Here is an 18131-nt window from a genome sequence, read left to right as displayed (position 1 = left end):
CATCTTGGTTGAAATCTTTAATTCATCTTGCCTATGTTGAGTCGGGTAAAACTCCGCCTCAGAGAATTACAGCTCATTCTACTAGGTCAGTTTCTACTTCCTGGGCGTTTAGGAATGAAGCTTCGGTTGACCAGATCTGCAAAGCAGCGACTTGGTCCTCTTTGCATACTTTTACTAAATTCTACCATTTTGATGTATTTTCTTCTTCTGAAGCAGTTTTTGGTAGAAAAGTACTTCAGGCAGCGGTTTCAGTTTGAATCTTCTGCTTATGTTTTTCATTAAACTTTATTTTGGGTGTGGATTATTTTCAGCAGGAATTGGCTGTCTTTATTTTATCCCTCCCTCTCTAGTGACTCTTGTGTGGAAAGATCCACTTCTTGGGTAGTCATTATCCCATACGTCACTAGCTCATGGACTCTTGCTAATTACATGAAAGAAAACATAATTTATGTAAGAACTTACCTGATAAATTCATTTCTTTCATATTAGCAAGAGTCCATGAGGCCCGCCCTTTTTTTGTGGTGGTTATGATTTTGTATAAAGCACAATTATTCCAATTCCTTATTTTATATGCTTTCGCACTTTTTTCTTATCACCCCACTTCTTGGCTATTCGTTAAACTGAATTGTGGGTGTGGTGAGGGGTGTATTTATAGGCATTTTAAGGTTTGGGAAACTTTGCCCCTCCTGGTAGGAATGTATATCCCATACGTCACTAGCTCATGGACTCTTGCTAATATGAAAGAAATGAATTTATCAGGTAAGTTCTTACATAAATTATGTTATTAAACCACGGTTAAAATGAATCTGAGTCAATTTAGATGAATCGGTGCCCGGTTTTAAATAATCCTATTAAAAACAAGGGCACTTTAATTCATCAAAATTTACATTTCACTTGTTTTCTTTAAATACTTACCTTTTAATCCTGACAGCTGCTGCAGCGCTTCCTCCGCCCGTCGCATGCCCTCTTCGCGGGTCCAAAATGGCGAATCCAGCTTCCTCCAATCATGGCATTGCCTCAGGCCATAATTCCCCCGGGGGGGAAGGCGTGATTGGAGGAAGCCGGATTCGTAATTTCTGACATATGGCTTCCGACGGCCGGGGGAATAGCTGGAGCGACTGTGAAGATTTTTTGTTTTAATAATAGAATTATTAAAAACCGGGCACCGATTCATCTAAATTGGCATTCACTTTAATATTTTTTTTTTCTCTCTCCCAAAGAACAAGGTCTTGTAGGAGAAGCACACTTAATAAATACTGCAATACTGGTCACTAGGAATTTAATTTTGTGACATTTGAAATATGTTAAATACCCCAGTGTTGTATAGTTTGTTCAGAAAGTGCAGTTACAATTTAGGAGCTTTCACTGAAAAACATTTTAAGGCTTTTTTTGCCAAATGGTTGTCTGTAATTAAAAATTTACCAGTAGTTGCAGGTGATCCGCCCATTTAAAAAATCTGAAACTTTTACTACAGGAGTTCAAAATGCTACTTTTCCTTCAAAATGGCTAATAATTAATGACTCATGTAAGATGTTAAGATTGAACAAGCAGAGGGAATATAATTTTCTTTTCCTTTTTTTTTGTGTTTTTAGAAATGAAGTGTATGTCAGGCGATATTTTATTATTTATGTTCTTAGCAGACATCCCAACTCTGGGAGTCTCCCTCATTGTAATAGATGCTCCCTGACACCCGCAAATGCAATGCAATCTCCCTGAAACTATGATCCAACGTTGCCTAAAGCCAGAAACAGTGTTTCTTTAAAGGGACAATAAACCCAATTTTTTTCTTTCATGATTCAGATAGAGCAGCAATTTTAAACAGTGTTCTAATGTAGTTCTATTATCAATTTTTCTTTGTTCTCTTGCTATCTTTATTTGAAAAAGCAGTAATAAAAGCTTTAGAGACGGCCCATTTTAGGTTGAGAACTTGTGCACGATCGAAAAATTTGGTTCGCTTTGTTTCGGGCCGTAAATAAATTTGGTTCGAGACATTTGTAATAATTCTGTATGTTTCGGTAATTTGGTTTCGGAATTTATTTGTGTTGTTCCAAATTTTGAAATTTGGATGCATTCGAAACCGTTACCGAATTATTATTAATGTCGGACCGAATCTTTATTACGGAACGAATCATTATTTCTAGCGATTGCCGAAACAAAATTATGTTAAACCGCCGCCACCCACTCCGCCATTAAATAAAGCTATTAACACCTAAATCGCCATTCCCCCACATCACTAACACTACCTAAACCTATTAACCCCAAAACTGCACCCCCCCACATCGCCAACACTAACTAAACCTATTAACCCCTAAACATCACCCCCCCACATCGCCGACACAAACTAAACCTATTAACCCCTAAACCGCACCCCCCCACATCACCAACACTAACTAAACCTATTAACCCCTAAACTGCCGTTCCGAAACATCGCCGATGCGAACAAAACCTATTAACCCCTAAACCGCACCCCCGCACATCGCCGACACAAACTAATCCTATTAACCCCTAAACCGCCATTCCGAAATATTGCCTACACAAACTAAACCTTTTAACCCCTAAACCGCACCCCCCACATCGCCGACACAAACTAAACCTATTAACCCCTAAACCGCCGGCCCCCAGATGGCAACAACCTAAATTAAACTATATTAACCCCTAAACATAATACCCCCTAACCCTAAACCTAACACTCCCTAACTCTAACATAATTAAAATATAACTAAATTAAAGTTACAATTATTAAATAAATAATTCCTACTTAATTCTAAATACAAAGTAACTTACCTGTGCAATAAAACCTAAGCTAGCTACAATATAACTAATAGTTATATTGTAGCCTAGCTTAGGTTTTATTTTTATTTCACAGGTAACTTTGTATTTATTTTAACTAGGTAGACTAGTTAGTAAATAGTTATTAACTATATACTAACTACCTAGTTAAAATAAATACAAACTTACCTGTCAAATAAAACCTAAGCTACCTTACACTAGAACCTAAAATTACAAAAAATAAAAAAACCTACCATTACAAAAAATAACACGAAATTATCCACAAAAAAATGTATTCCTATTCTAATACCCTTTAAAAAAAAAAAACACCCCAAAATAAAAAAGCCTAATCTAAAATAAACTACCAAGGGCCCTTAAAGGGGCCCTTTGTAGGGCATTGCCCTAAGTTAAACAGCTCTTTTTACTACAAAAACAAACACCCCCTAACAGTATACAACCCCCCACCCCCCAAACTACCAAGGGCGCTTAAAAGGGCCTTTTGGGGGGGGGCTTAAAAGGGCCTTTTGTAGGGCATTGCCCTAAGTTAAACAACTCTTTTGCTACAACAAAACAAACACCCCCTAAAAAAATACATTACACAAAATAACAAACAAATTATCAAAAATAATAAAAAATTATTCCTATTCTAATACCCATTTTAAAAAAAAACACCCCAAAATAAAAAACCTAATCTAGAATAAAATACCAATGGCCCTTAAAAGGGCCTTTTGTAGGGCATTGCCCTAAAGAAATCAGCTCTTTTTGTGAAACAAAAATACAAATAACCACTAACATTACAAACCCCCCCCCCCCCCCAACCCACAAAATAAAAGAAACTATCTAAAAAAACTAAGCTACCCATTGCCCTGAAAAGGGCATTTGGATGGGCATTGCCCTTAAAAGGGCATTTAGCTCTTTTACTGCCCAAAACCTAATCTAAAAATAAAACCCACCCAAAAAACCCAAAAAAAAACCTAACACTAACCCCAAGACGATCCACTTACAGTTTTTTAAGTCCCGCTTGAAGGATCTTCATCCTGGCGGAGAAGTCCTCATTCAGGCGGCCGCTTCAATCTTCATCCAGGCGGCATCTTCTATCTTGATCCCGGTGGCGCTGAGCGGGTCCATCCTGAAAACATCCGGCACGGAGCATCCTCTTCATACGGTCGCCACGGTCAATGCAAGGTACGCGATCCAAGATGGCATCTCTTGCATTCCTATTGGCTGAAAATTTTGAATCAGCCAATAGGAATTAGAGCAGCTAAAATCCTATTGGCTGTTCAAATCAGCCAATAGGATTCAAGCAGCTCTAATTCTATTGGATGATGAATCAGCCAATAAAATGAGAGCTGCTTCAATCCTATTGGCTGTTCAAATCAGCCAATAGGATTTAAGCAGCTCTCATTCTATTGGCTGATTCATCATCCAAAAGAATTAGAGCTGCTTAAATCCTATTGGCTGATTTGATCAGCCAATAGGATTTAAGCAGCTCTAATTCTATTGGATGATGAATCAGCCAATAGAATGAGAGCTGCTTCAATCCTATTGACTGTTCAAATAAGCTAATAGGATTGAAGCAGCTCTCATTCTATTGGCTGAAAATTCGGAAACATATTTATTCATTTTCGGAATTTTTCGGAATGTGCCGATTCGGCAATTCGGATGCATCCGAATCGCCCAAAATTCAGCCGAATTCCGAATTTGTCCGAAACGAAATGCACATGTCTATTGAGAACATGGGTTGCGCTTGCTGATTGAATGGTTAAATGCAGGCACCAATCAGCAAGCCCTATCCAGGGTACTGAACAAAAAATAGGCCGGCTCCAAAGCTTTCATTCTTGCCTTTTCAAATAAAGATAGCAAAAGAACAAAGAAAAAATGATAATAGGAATAAATTAGAAAGTTGCTTAAAATTGCATGCTCTATCCGAATCATGAAAGAAAAAAAAATTGGTTTTACTATCCCTTTTAATAAATGCCTCTAGTTGCGGTGACGTAATCGAACAGGCGTTGTCACAGCAAATCTGTCTTTACTTTCAGCGTATTGCGTGTCTGCCACCCTCGCTCCTGCTGTTTGGAGGTGGCCATAAGGCTATTGGGGGAGGAGGAGAATCAGCAGCAGGCAACATCAGCTGCAGCATAGGCTGAGTGAGAACTGAGAAAGAGGACAAAGAGAGTGTGCCCCTGTGAGGGAGGAGATATAAACCCCTACTGTCAGGTCCTTATCAAACTGACTCTACTGCGAGTACAAAAATTAATGTATAGCAGAATAACAGGGTACTCTAAATACTGCAATTTTATATTATTATGGGTGATATAAAGCAAAATGCCAAACATATCTGTTCCATTAAGGAAATGATACAAAGTTCAGCAATAAGGATATTAGTACAGAAAAATACAATCACAATTCAGGCAGCTCCCTGGGTAATAATCAGTAGAACTCTGTAGATAATCTAATAAAAGATAGAAAAAAACAACACAAAAACAGAGGTACCAAGCTGTGTAATCCAAAAACACTGAGGGGCCGATTTATTAATGTCCGCCGCACATCGATAAATGCCGACAGCATACGCTGTCGACATTTATCATTGCACAAGCAGTTCTAGTGAACTGCTTGTGCAATGCCGCCCCTGCAGATTCGCAGCCAATCGGCCTCTAGCAGGGGGTGTCAATCAGCCCGATCGTATAGGATCGGGCGGATTTATGTCCGCAGCTTCAGAGCAGGCAGACAAGTTATGGAGCAGTGGTCTTTAGACCGCTGCTTCATAACTGCTGTTTCCGGCGAGCTTGAAGGCTCGCGCGGAAACAGGGGAATCAAGCTCCATTCGGAGCTTGATAATTCGGCCCCTGACACAGAAAGATTAGAGAAAACAGCTCTCTAAACTGTAATAATAATAATAATAATGATAAAACTAATAATAATGATAATAATAATAATACTAATAATGATTGTAATAATGATAATAACAATATATATATATAATAAATAGAAGTGCACTCACCAGGACTTATATCACAATTTTATTCCTCAAAAACTTTCTTAGGAATAAAATTGTGATAAAGGTCCTGGTGAGTGCACTTCTATTTATTATTGTGCATTTTTTTATTGCACCCCAGGCCACTGACCCTATTATTCTGGAGTGCTTGTCTGGATATATATAATTCACATGCAACTAAAATGCCCATCTATTATTCAAGCAATATATTGATCAATATTATTAATTGGTTGTATAATAATAATAATTCTATTGATGCCATTACTGATCAGTAATAACAATATGAATATATCTATCTATATATATAAGTTATTAATACCCAGAACGAAGGGAACATAATGATGTATAATGTGTACGGCCAGAGGCAGATTATCGTATCTCTAGTGTCACAACACTCCCTTCCCACGGTGTGCCCGGCCACCTATGCTGACATGCATTTACTCTGGCCAATCACGGCTCGTCTTGCTCCCCCATCAGCCAATGATAGCCCGCGAAACCCTAGCAAGCCCCTCCTCTCCGTCTGGAGGAGGAAGTGTCAATCACATTGCAATGGCTTCATTGAGTAGACGTCGCCGGTGTGTGTGTTGGTGACAGTAACGTGTCACTGAGACAGGTAAGTTGCGTATTTTGGGGTCTGGTAAGTGGCTGCTCATCTCGTGTGTTTTCCTGAATCTATAAGGAGCCATTTTAATGAACTCCTTTAATGGATGAGGACCTGTCTGGTATTAAAGGGGTTACAAGTATTTGTGTCACTTGTTTAAATGTTATAATGACAAATTCTCTGCTACAGGTTGTTCTTAATCCCTATGACACTTACTGGGGACATTAATGTTTTGTTACCAAATATTTAGAATTAGGTGCAAGGTGTATACAATATTACTCAGACATGAATATATATTATATGCCATTCATTGTATTAAATCTGAAATACTAATGCCAAATTATGTAATAATAATAATAATGTTATAGATTCTATCAGATACAGTTTTAATAATTATTTAAAGGGACGTGAAACCCATATTGTTTTTCTTTCATGATTCAGAAAGAGCATACAATAAAAAAAAACTTTCCAATTTACTTCTATGATTAAATTTACTTAGTTCTTATGCTGATCCTTGTTGAATAGAATACCTGGGTAGATAGTGTGCACGTGTCTGGGGCACTATACGGTAGCAGTTTTGGAACAATGCTTTTGAGCACTACATGACAGCATTCTTGCAAAACTACTGCTATATAATGCTGCAGACACACGTAGTCTCTTCAGCCTACCTGCTTTTCAACAAAGGACAGAAACAGTACAAAGTCAAATTGATAATAGAAGTAAAGATATATATTTTTTAATTGTGCATTTTATCCGAATTACAAAAAGCACACAGTAGTGCAGGGTCAATAGTCTTAAAATGATTTGATCTAATTAATTAGAGCATGTCTTTTTTGGACTGTTATAGCCCTTTAAACAGATACTAACCCCAATTTTTTCTTTCATGATTCAGATAGAACATGCAATTTTAAACAACTTTCTAATTTACTCCTATTATCAATTTTTCTTTGTTCTCATGTTATCTTGATTTGTAAAAGCAGTAATGAAAGGTTAGGAGCCAGCACCTGGGTTCAGCACCTGGGTAGCACTTGCTGATTGGTTTGCTACATTTAGCCACAAATCAGCAAGTACTACCCAGGTGCTGAACAAAAAATGGTCCGGCTCTAAAGCTTACAGTACTGCTTTTACAAATCAAGATAACATGAGAACAAAGAAAATTTGATAATAGGAGTAAATTAGAAAGGTGCTTAAAATCTCATTCTCTATCTCAATCATGAAAGAAAAAATATTGGGTTTCGTATCCCTTTAAGCATTTTTCAATGCACATGTATTAGCAAAATGCTCTTAGTAAATGATATTCTCAGTTCCAGTGCTAGATCTTACTATGCACAGAGCATATGTACATATGCCCCATGCACCTGCATCCAAAAACGTTATCTGCTCAGAGAGCATATATTGTGTTGCCGACTCAATTATGTATAACAGCCAATGGTGACTTGCCACTGCCAGTGAGTGTTTGAATAGGGCATATGTACATATGCACTGAGCACAGTAAAAAAAATATGCCCTTTAAAGAAGGATACCTTTTATTAGAGGTATTTTTGCTAATACATGTTTTTATATGTATTTAAGTTTTGAGTATTATGTCCTTTTAAATTAACCCCTGCACTGATCAATTGTACATTCTACTATTATTCTATAGAAATGTGTTTTCTAGGATTATAAACTAACTTAATTAACCTTTTAACGCCGTTCTGCCGTTCTATTCCGTCATAATTACACTGGGCTTTAGAGCCGTTATGACGGAATAGAACGTTATAGCCAACGGCTGTCCTGAAGCCTACTGCGCTTCCTGGATTTGATCGCGGTCTGGAGGGCGTTCCTAGAGTTATAGGGACGCCCCGCAGACCCGATCCAATAATTGAAATCTCGCGATCGTGCACAGTTGTTCCGATGTAGACACTTTAACCCCGGCAGGAAAGGGTTAAATGGTACTTTGTTGGCAATGGTTTTATGTTGATATATTTCAGCATTTCATAAACAGGGTGATTTTGCAGAAGCTCTTTTTGCTGTTGAAAATGAAAATCTGTACAATACAGACATACAAGTAACACATTATTTGCTGCATTTAAAAGATGTTTTAAAAACATTACATTTTTGTTACATTTTTCTATAAGGAATTTCACAAATATTTTTTTTTGGACTTAAAAGGGACACAAAACCCCAAATATTTAATTTGTGATTTAGACAAAACATGCAATTAAAAAAAAAAAGTTGCCAATTTTCTTCTATTATCAAATTTGCTTAGTTCTCATTGTATTCTTTGTTGAAGAGATACCTAGGTCATGTCAAGAACATTACGTGGCAGGAAGAAGTACTCCCATATAGTGCTGCAGAATATCTTCCACTCACCACTGGGAGTGTGATTTCTTCTGCTGGCTGTTTACATATCTTGTCAGTATAGGTGGTGATACCATAGGCAAAATCAGCTATTTCAAATGTAGATATAAATACAAAGGAGCTATTTGTAAACAATTTAATACACTCCATCATGTAAAATGGATAGTTGGGAACAAATTAAAGGGGAGAAAGATTTAGGGTAAACTGTAACTTTAAAGGGACACTGAACCCAATTTTTTTCTTTCGTGATTCAGATAGAGCATGTCTGCTGTCAGACAGAGCGGGAGCGAGCTGCACTTAGTCTTATGGCGCGGTCGGGCCGGGCTGTGACTATACAGCTGGCCCGATGCGCTGAGGAAAAAAAACAGACCCGCTCAGCAGAGCCCAGAGAACGGGTCTGTAAAACAGCGTTTTTTGCTAAAAATAAAAAGGCAATATTATGTTAAATAATGGTTGGCTAATATAATGTTATATAATTCTGCACTATGTGCAGAATTATATAACATTAATTTTAAGGTTTACTGTCCCTTTAACTTTAATTGTTGATCTATATTAAAGGGACAGTCTAGTATAAACTAAACTTTCATTATTCAGATAGGACTTTTAATTTAAATCAACTTTCCAATTTACTTTTATCATCAAATTTGCTTTTTTCTCTTGGTATTCTTAGTTTAAACTAAACATAGGTAGGCTCATATGCTAATTTCTAAGCCTTTGAGGGCTGCCTCTTATCACATGCTTTTTAAATCTCTTTTCAACACAAAGAGACAGAAAGTACACGTGGGCCATATAGATAACAGTGTGTTCAGGCACAGGGGGTTATTTAAGATTTAGCACAACACAATGCTAAATTTAAGACAATAGATAATAAACAGTCACAGTCATGTGATCAGGGGGCTGGAAGAAGGTTCCTAGATACAAGGTAAACACAGAGGTAAAAAGTATATTAATATAACTGTGCTGGTTATGCAAAACTGTATTTATTTATAAGATATAAGATATATAAGATATATATTATCTTATTGTTGATTTATATATAAGATTTATAAGAGTAATTAACTCTTAAAGGGATACTGAACCTCAAATTTTTTCATGACTCAGATAGAGGAGCATTTTTAAGCAACTTTCTAATTTACTCCTCATCAATTTTTCTTCGTTCTCATGGTATCTTTATTTGAAAAAGCAGGAATGTAAGCTTAGGAGCCGGCCCATTTTTGGTTCAGCATTTAGCCACTAATCAGGAAGCGCTATCCAGGGTACTGAACCAAAAATGGTCCGGTTCAAATGCTTATATTCCTGCTTTTTCAAATAAAGATACCATGAGAACGAAGAAAAATTGATAATAGGAGTGTTAGAAAGTTGCTTAAAATTGCTGCTCTATCTGAATCATGGAAGAAAAAAAAATTGGGTTTCATGTTATTTCCTTCCTCAGTTTACTATGAAATCTCGCGAGATTTCAGTTAGGCAGTGCATGACCTCAGCACTGCTGATGCTGATTGGCTATTTTTCTTTTTATTAAACTTGCAGCTGGACAGTAGCTGAACAATAACTGTTCAGAGAACTTATTCTGAGCTGAAGATATTTTGAGGTAAAATATCTTCCCTTTCTACATATAGATATGCTCAGGTGATATTTTCTTGTCAGCTTTTTACAGTTATGCTGCATCACTTCCTAGTGATTTAGCATATGAGTATTATGTCTCTTTAAAGTGAATGTAAATTTTGATGCTAAAGTGCCCGGTTTTTAAAAATTCGATTAAAAACAGGGGCACTTTAATTCATCAAAATTTACATTTCATTTGTGTTGTGAAAAAAATACTTTTTAATCTTGACAGCCGCTCCAGCTTCCCCCGGTCGTCGCAAGCCATTTCTGACGTCAGAAATGATGGATCGGTCATCCTCCAATCACAGCTTCCTCCGGGGGAATCAGTGTCTGATTCAACGCCGTGATTGGAGGAAGCCGAATTCCTCATTTTAGATCCAGGAAGAGGATTTGCGACGGGTGGAGGAAGCTGGAGCGGCCTCTTCCTGGGTCTAAAATGAGGAATCCAGCTTCCTCCAATCACGGCGTTGAATCAGACACTGATTCCCCCGGGGGAAACTATGATTGGAGGATGACCGATCCATCATTTCTGACGTCAGAAATGGCTTGCGACGACCGGGGGAAGCTGGAGCGTTTGTCAAGTTTAAAAGGTAAGTTTTTTTTTTTTTTTTTTCACAACAGGAGTGAAATGAAAATTTTGATGAATTAAAGTGCCCCTGTTTTTAATCGAATTTTAAAAAACCGGGCACTTTAGCATCAAAATTTACATTCACCTTACGGAAGAATAGGGGAGCAGAGGTGCTTTTTGCAGAATCTTTGCTGTGTGGGGGCCACATCTGCTGTTGAACGGGATATTCTCCTCTGTCCCTGGGAGCATGACAGGTGTCACAGTCACAGCAAGTCATGGGTTCTGGGTCACTGAGTTTAATTAGCTTCTACTGTGTGACTGAGGTCAGTGCCCCAAATACAGATGTAGCTTTAGGTTCTGCCTGTCCAGATGAAGAAGATGGCACTAGTAGCCTTAGAGTTGTGAATTCGGTAGCTAAATGCAGAAGTAAGAGGCTCCTTGCGCAGATCTTAGTGTGTTTCACTTGCACACGAAGATATTCGGCTCCGAAAAGAGGCGAATCCCGCAAGCCCAGAGGCAGAACTTTTATTCACTTTCTGCGATTAGATTTTTTTTATGAAGATTTTTCTGCAGGTCATTTTTAAATAAAATTCAATTTTAAATTAGACAGTTACACTAAGGCACCAGTTCAACTGCAATGTGTTGGTTAACTGAAGAATAAAGCAATTTTTAATTTTTATAATATTATTGCATTGCAAATTAGCTGCATACAAAAAATACAGTTTAAAATGTGTCTAGAATTAATCTGTTTCCTTTTCTCTTGGTCTAACATAGAAATGTAGTAATAAAAAAGATGCAATGTTTATACTAACGTCTTACATGCAAAATAAACAGCATTGCAGACTAGGAAAGGCTAAGGGGCAGGTATGAAAAAATCTTAGAGCCAGTCAACAAGCAATGTGCTGCTGCTTTGCAGCGCTACTGCATATTTGACTGCTCACTTCAAAAAGCACTTTGCTCTGGATGCACTATGGCCTATAAAACTTACACAGTTCAGCCAGAGCACAGCTCTATTTGAAGAGAACTGTCTAATGTGGAGCAGTACTACAAAGTTCAAGTGCTAAGAGTTCCTGCATGTGTCTTGTTCTTTCTGCAGACATGCTGCATTTTCTGCGATGACATCTCAGATCACTGTATGTTCTGCCTTGGGGCCCGCAAGCAGCCTCTTACTTCTGCATTTAGCAGTGAACGTAACTGTTATATTAAAGTGATGTTAAACGTGAGAGATGTGCAGCAAGTGATTACAATTATTTGCTCACAAACTTTGTTTATAAGTAATCCACTTTAAATAAAGCTTTTTTTTGTTCTAGTAAAAAGCTTTTATATTCTATATCTAATTACAAGGGATCCGGCCACCCAGCAGCGTAAAGCTGAAAATGGGAAGGGCGTCTCAGCCTACTTGAGGTGCACGCATTGGGGCAGTCTAGTGGAATCCCGTATCGATAGCACATACGTGTTTGATCACTAGATGGCGTTCATTGCTGAGAACCCAATTACAGTGCATTAGTAGCCACAACTTTCTCAAATTATAATAAGTATGCGCAGCTGACTCATACAAGACTAGCTGCACGGCTATGCTTTTCAACTGAACGTACAGCTTAGCTTCTGATAGGCTGTGCTGTATAAAGGAAAAAAGTATTCTCTGTGGGGGGCAGGCAGACAATAAACAACAAAAGTTATAATTTAAATTTTAAATAGAATAATGAGCTTTTTTTTTTTTACAAAAAACTACATGATTTCTCTAGTAAATACATTATTTACCATTTGTTTAATATACTTTTTACCTCTATGATTGCCTGTATCTAAGCCACAGCAGACTGCCCCCTTATCTCAGTGCTTTTTACAATCTTGCATTTTAGCCAATCAGTGCTGGTTCTTGTAAAACCATTATCATTCTCCATGCGAGTGAGCACAATGTTATATATGTGGCACACATGAACTAGAACTCTCTGGCTGTTGTGCAAGATTTACAAAGCTAATAAAAAGCGCTGAGAAATGGGCCGGCCTACAGGGGCTTAGGAACTGTCAAACTTAGAGGTTATAAAGTAAATTAATATAACAATGTTGGTTATGTAAAGCTGGAGAGTGAGGTAGTAAAGGAACAATCTATCTCTTTAAACAATAAACAAATCAAGCAGACTGTCCCTTTAAAGGCAGTGCTCAAGAAATAAGTAAAAAATCTAGGATTCAGTATAAATATATATATACAGGAGGCCCTCGTTTTACAACTGTTCAATTTACACCGTTTCAGAATAACAACCTTTTTTTCCAGTCATGTGACTGCTATTGAAAAGCATTGAGAAGCAGTGCATTTATTAAAATAGCCAGTAGGTGGAGCTGTCCGCTTGTGTTGCAGAAAAGCCAAGCAAGCTGACATTAATCAGTTTAACCAGACCTGAGCTATCGAGCAGATTTCAAAGGGACAAGATCTTCCTTTCTATAAATCAGTCCAGATTGGAATGCATAGAAAGAACTGTTTGCAGAAAAATGCAAGTGAAGTCTGTGTTGTGTGATTATTTTATTAGGTTTATAATGCTGTTTAGCATTTAAAGTCTTCATTTCAAAGCTTTAAAAATAATGTATTAGGTGTTACTTATGACAATTTTGAGAGGGGCCTGGAACCTATCTCCCTCACTTCCCATTGACTTACATTATAAACTGGGTTTCAATTTACAACGGTTTCGATTTACAACCATTCCTTCTGGAACCTAACCCCGGCGTAAACTGAGGGCTACCTGTGTATATATATATATATATATATATATATATATATATATATATATATATATATATATATGTCCCGAAAAATTTATATTTATATATATTTTATATATACATTTAAGGTTATGGAAATAAGCTTTACTTAGCAGCAAATAAAACCTATATTCTGCTTATGAGAGATAATGAGCTTGAAACGGCTTTACGGAAGTGGTTTTGATTTTGAGAACTTTTGTTATATTTTTGTGGTTAAACATAATACTGGAAGCAAAAATCTAATTTGCATATCTTACCCAGAGTTCCCTGTTGCCCTGATTACAATGTATGCAGATACTTCTGGGGAAAAGCTAGTGGGATTCTTGCCTAAATGTGCTAATTGGCTAAACAATAATTTATGTGTATGTGTGACTCTCTCTCTCTATATATATTTATATTTCCTCATGTGGATTCAGCACTCATTGTTATTCAGCTGAGATTTCTATATATCGTTATCATAACAATAAAAACTCTGCTTCCAAACAGCTCTTACAACCCGTCCCCCCACTGGTCACCGCCATCTTAGGTACTGGCATAGGAACTGCCAGTATGCGGTTTAGGGCCTTTATTTATTTGTTTTTTAATATTTATTTTTTTAATATTTCCATATAGTAGATCCCTCCCACCTCCCTGATACCCCCCAAAAAGCTCTTTAACCCACCCCCCCCTCCCACTGTTCCCCGACATATTTGTTACTGGCAGTGAGTCTGCCAGTAACAAATTATTCTCATGTTTTATTTATTTTTCATTTTATATTGTTTATTTTTATTTTTTATAATAACTTAGGTGACTTTTGAAGCTCTGCAGAGAAAGAGTAAACCGTGTTTATTTTTCCATTTCTGAGTTGTTTAGTTAGCAGCTGACGTGGGAGCTATAACTTATAGGTAAATGTTCGCTGACCCGTGCATATCCTGGATAAGAACTATACTAAATACATCTACTGGTGAGGAATAAAACATTACGTGACAACAAGACAATTTTAAAGAGAATCCATTAGCAAAAAAAATTCTTATAATTAAAATGATCGACTCCCATAAATAAATACAACCATGATTGTAACAACGATCTGGCTACAGAAAAAAGACATGTTTAAAGGGACGTTGTGGTGGAAAAGTGATTATGCTCTAAGTTGTTAGAGCTTCTAATGTTCACATTAACCCCTTCACCGCTGGGACTTTAGAGAAGAACTTGTCCAAAGTACCTGAGAATTTTTAGCATTTTTGCTATTATTTTATTTAAACAGAAATAGAGCCTTGTTTTTTTTTATTTACCTGTCAAAACTATATATATTTTTGAGCAGACAACCCAAGTTATTGATCTAGGCCCATTTTGGCATATTTCATGCCAACATTTCACCGCCAAATCTGATCATATATATAAAAAAAAAATGTTACCTTTTTCACAAACTTTGGGTTTCTCACTAAAATTATTTAAAACAGCTTGTGCAATCATAGCACAAATGGCTGTAAAAGCTTCTCTGGGATCCACTTTGTTCAGAAATAGCAGACATGTATGGCTTTGCCATTGCTATTTAGTAATTAGAAGGCCGCTAATTGCAGCTGTGCACCACACGTCTGAAATTCCTGGCAGTAAAGGGGTTAATCAGGTAGATTATAAGGTTAATTTGATATGTAGCCACCAATCAGCAAGCGCTACCCAGATGTTGAACCAAAAATGGGCCAGCTCCTAAGCTTACATTCCTACCTTTTCAAATAAAGATAGCAAGAGAACGAAGAAAAATGTATAATAGGAATACATTAGAAAGTTGCTTAATATTGCTGCTCTTTCTGAATCATGAAAGAAAAAAATTGGGTTTTGTGTCCCTTTAATGCTGCCATGGTGCATGTGATCCACTGCCGATACTGCAGTTGGCCACATGCCTCCGCATTTGTTATCCATGTGTGCAGGACTACTCTTATCACATATGACATCACCAGTGACACTTGGGGCATCTAATACAAAATGGAAAGAAAAAGTATCTTCCCTTAAGCACTCGGGAGGAACACAAAATTAGATTAGTCCAAAAGAGAGGACACAAAAAGAAAAGGAGGGGTTCACAATCCTCACAACAATATGAGGGGGAAAAGGGGAAAATTAAAACTTAACATTTATTATATCACAAAATAAAAAAAGAGAAATATAAAACCACATTAAAAACTCTTAAAAAGAGAAAAATAATATACAGGGACATGAAAGGTCCAATTCACAGTATTGTATCAATTCACACAGAGATCACCTATACAGTCAAATAGAAGGCCTAATACCAGAACGCTTAAAAGGAGGTAATTATCCCCATTATATAGTGCAACACAAAATAAAAGGAGCCCTTATATAGAGTCTATCAGTGACTATGATATCTCCCTAAGGAGAACCACATAAAAGAGATTGGCAAACTGCTAATCTCACGTGTTGCTCCTACACAATTATTTAAAAACACTGGGTATTCCTGTCCTAATCTGGTACTAAAAACATCTAGTATAGGGTAAAGCATTTAGAGCAAATCAAGCATAACTGCAATACAATACTAAAGGTCCCTGGCCAGGACCTAATCAAGTCACAAAACCTGGAGCATCTATATGGCAGTGGGTTTTATGCAGAATAAAAATATCACTACAGCACTGATATCCTTTAATAGAAGAGTGTTTTGCAATACAGAATACTTCTAATGGTATTCGAAATGCGCTGTTGATGTCTTTTAATATGAGGTCTCAGGTGTTAAAAAAAAGGCATACAAAGGGCTTTAACATAGAGATAAAATAATATGTGTACATATGTATTTATTTATATGTGTATATATGTATTTATTTATATGTGTATGTATTTATATGTGTATATATGTATTAATTTATATGTGTATATATGTACTTATTTATATGTGTATATATGCATTTATTTATATGTGTATATATGTATTTATTTATATGTGTATATATGTACTTATTTATATGTGTATATATGTATTTATTTATATGTGTATATATGTATTTATTTATATGTGTATGTATTTATATGTGTATATATGTATTTATTTATATATGTATGTATTTATTTATATGTGTATATATGTATTTATTTATATTATTATTATTATACTTTATTTATTAAGCGCCAACATATTCTGCAGCGCTGTCCATGGATACAATTCATTTAGATAAAACAATACAAGACTTGTAAGATACAGGACAAAATTTACAAACACATACAGGAGGGATTGAGGGCCCTATTCCCGTGGGAACATACAATCTACAATTTATTTTTGTATATATGTATTTATATGTGTACATATGTATGTATTTATTTATATTTGTATATATGTATTTATTTATATGTGTACATATGTATTTATTTATATGTGTATATATGTATTTACTGACTACTGACATATATACAAATATAAATACATATGTGTGTGTTTATGTATATATATATATATATATATATATATATATATATATATATATATATATATATATATATATATATATATATATATATATATATATATATATATATATATATATATATATATATATATATATATATATATATATATATATATATATATATAACAAGTTAGAGTGTATCCAGACTCGGCAGCCATCCAGAAGATACACAGCAGGCAAACATAGGATTAAATCACCCAACGCCTTTAATATAAAGATATAAGAAACAGGCCCTAAACCATAACGTTTCAGCTCTACCACAAGCTTTTATCAAATAGAGGCCAGACAGACTATAATATTAAAGGTGTTGGGTGATTTAATCCTGTGTTTGCCTGCTGTGCATCTTCTGGATGACTGCAGAGTCTGGATACACTCTTACTCGTTTGGATGTTTATTAGCAGTGCACCAGGATTTGAGTGTATATATATATATATATATATATATATATATATATATATATATATATATATATATATATATATGTGTGTGTTCTGTGTGTGTATATTATATGTGTGTGTGTGTGTGTTCTGTGTGTGTATATTATATATATGTGTGTGTGTGTTCTGTGTGTGTATATTATATATATGTGTGTGTGTGTTCTGTGTGTGTATATTATATATATGTGTGTGTGTGTGTGTGTATATTATATATATATGTGTGTGTGTGTGTGTTCTGTGTGTGTATATTATATATATGTGTGTGTGTGTGTGTTCTGTGTGTGTATATTATATATATATGTGTGTGTGTGTGTTCTGTGTGTGTATATTATATATATGTGTGTGTGTGTGTGTTCTGTGTGTGTATATTATATATGTGTGTGTGTGTGTGTGTGTTCTGTGTGTGTATATTATATGTGTGTGTGTGTGTGGTCTGTGTGTGTATATTATATGTGTGTGTATATTATATATGTGTGTGTATATTTTATATATGTGTGTGTGTGTGTGTGTGTGTTCTGTGTGTGTATATTATATGTGTGTGTGTGTTCTGTGTGTGTATATTATATATGTGTGTGTGTGCGCGCATTTGAGCCCTTTGCAGTCAAGTAGTTGAAAACATGAA

General features: G+C 36.0%; 1 protein-coding gene across 2 annotated transcripts in view; it reads left to right on the top strand.

Moving 5' to 3' along the window:
• The first annotated feature begins 6317 nt into the window (after nucleotides 1-6317).
• Nucleotides 6318-18131, top strand: part of TECPR1 (tectonin beta-propeller repeat containing 1) — a 219312-nt gene continuing 207498 nt past the window's right edge. For both annotated transcript variants that reach the window (XM_053694717.1, XM_053694716.1), the window contains exon 1: nucleotides 6318-6377. The gene's annotated coding sequence lies outside the window, so the exon portion shown is untranslated. The remainder of the gene's footprint in view (nucleotides 6378-18131) is intronic.

The sequence above is a fragment of the Bombina bombina genome, chromosome 11, assembly GCF_027579735.1.
Source record: "Bombina bombina isolate aBomBom1 chromosome 11, aBomBom1.pri, whole genome shotgun sequence".
NCBI lineage: Eukaryota > Metazoa > Chordata > Amphibia > Anura > Bombinatoridae > Bombina > Bombina bombina.
Note: the sequence above shows the minus strand (reverse complement) of the source record. Positions and strands in the feature narration are given on the sequence as shown.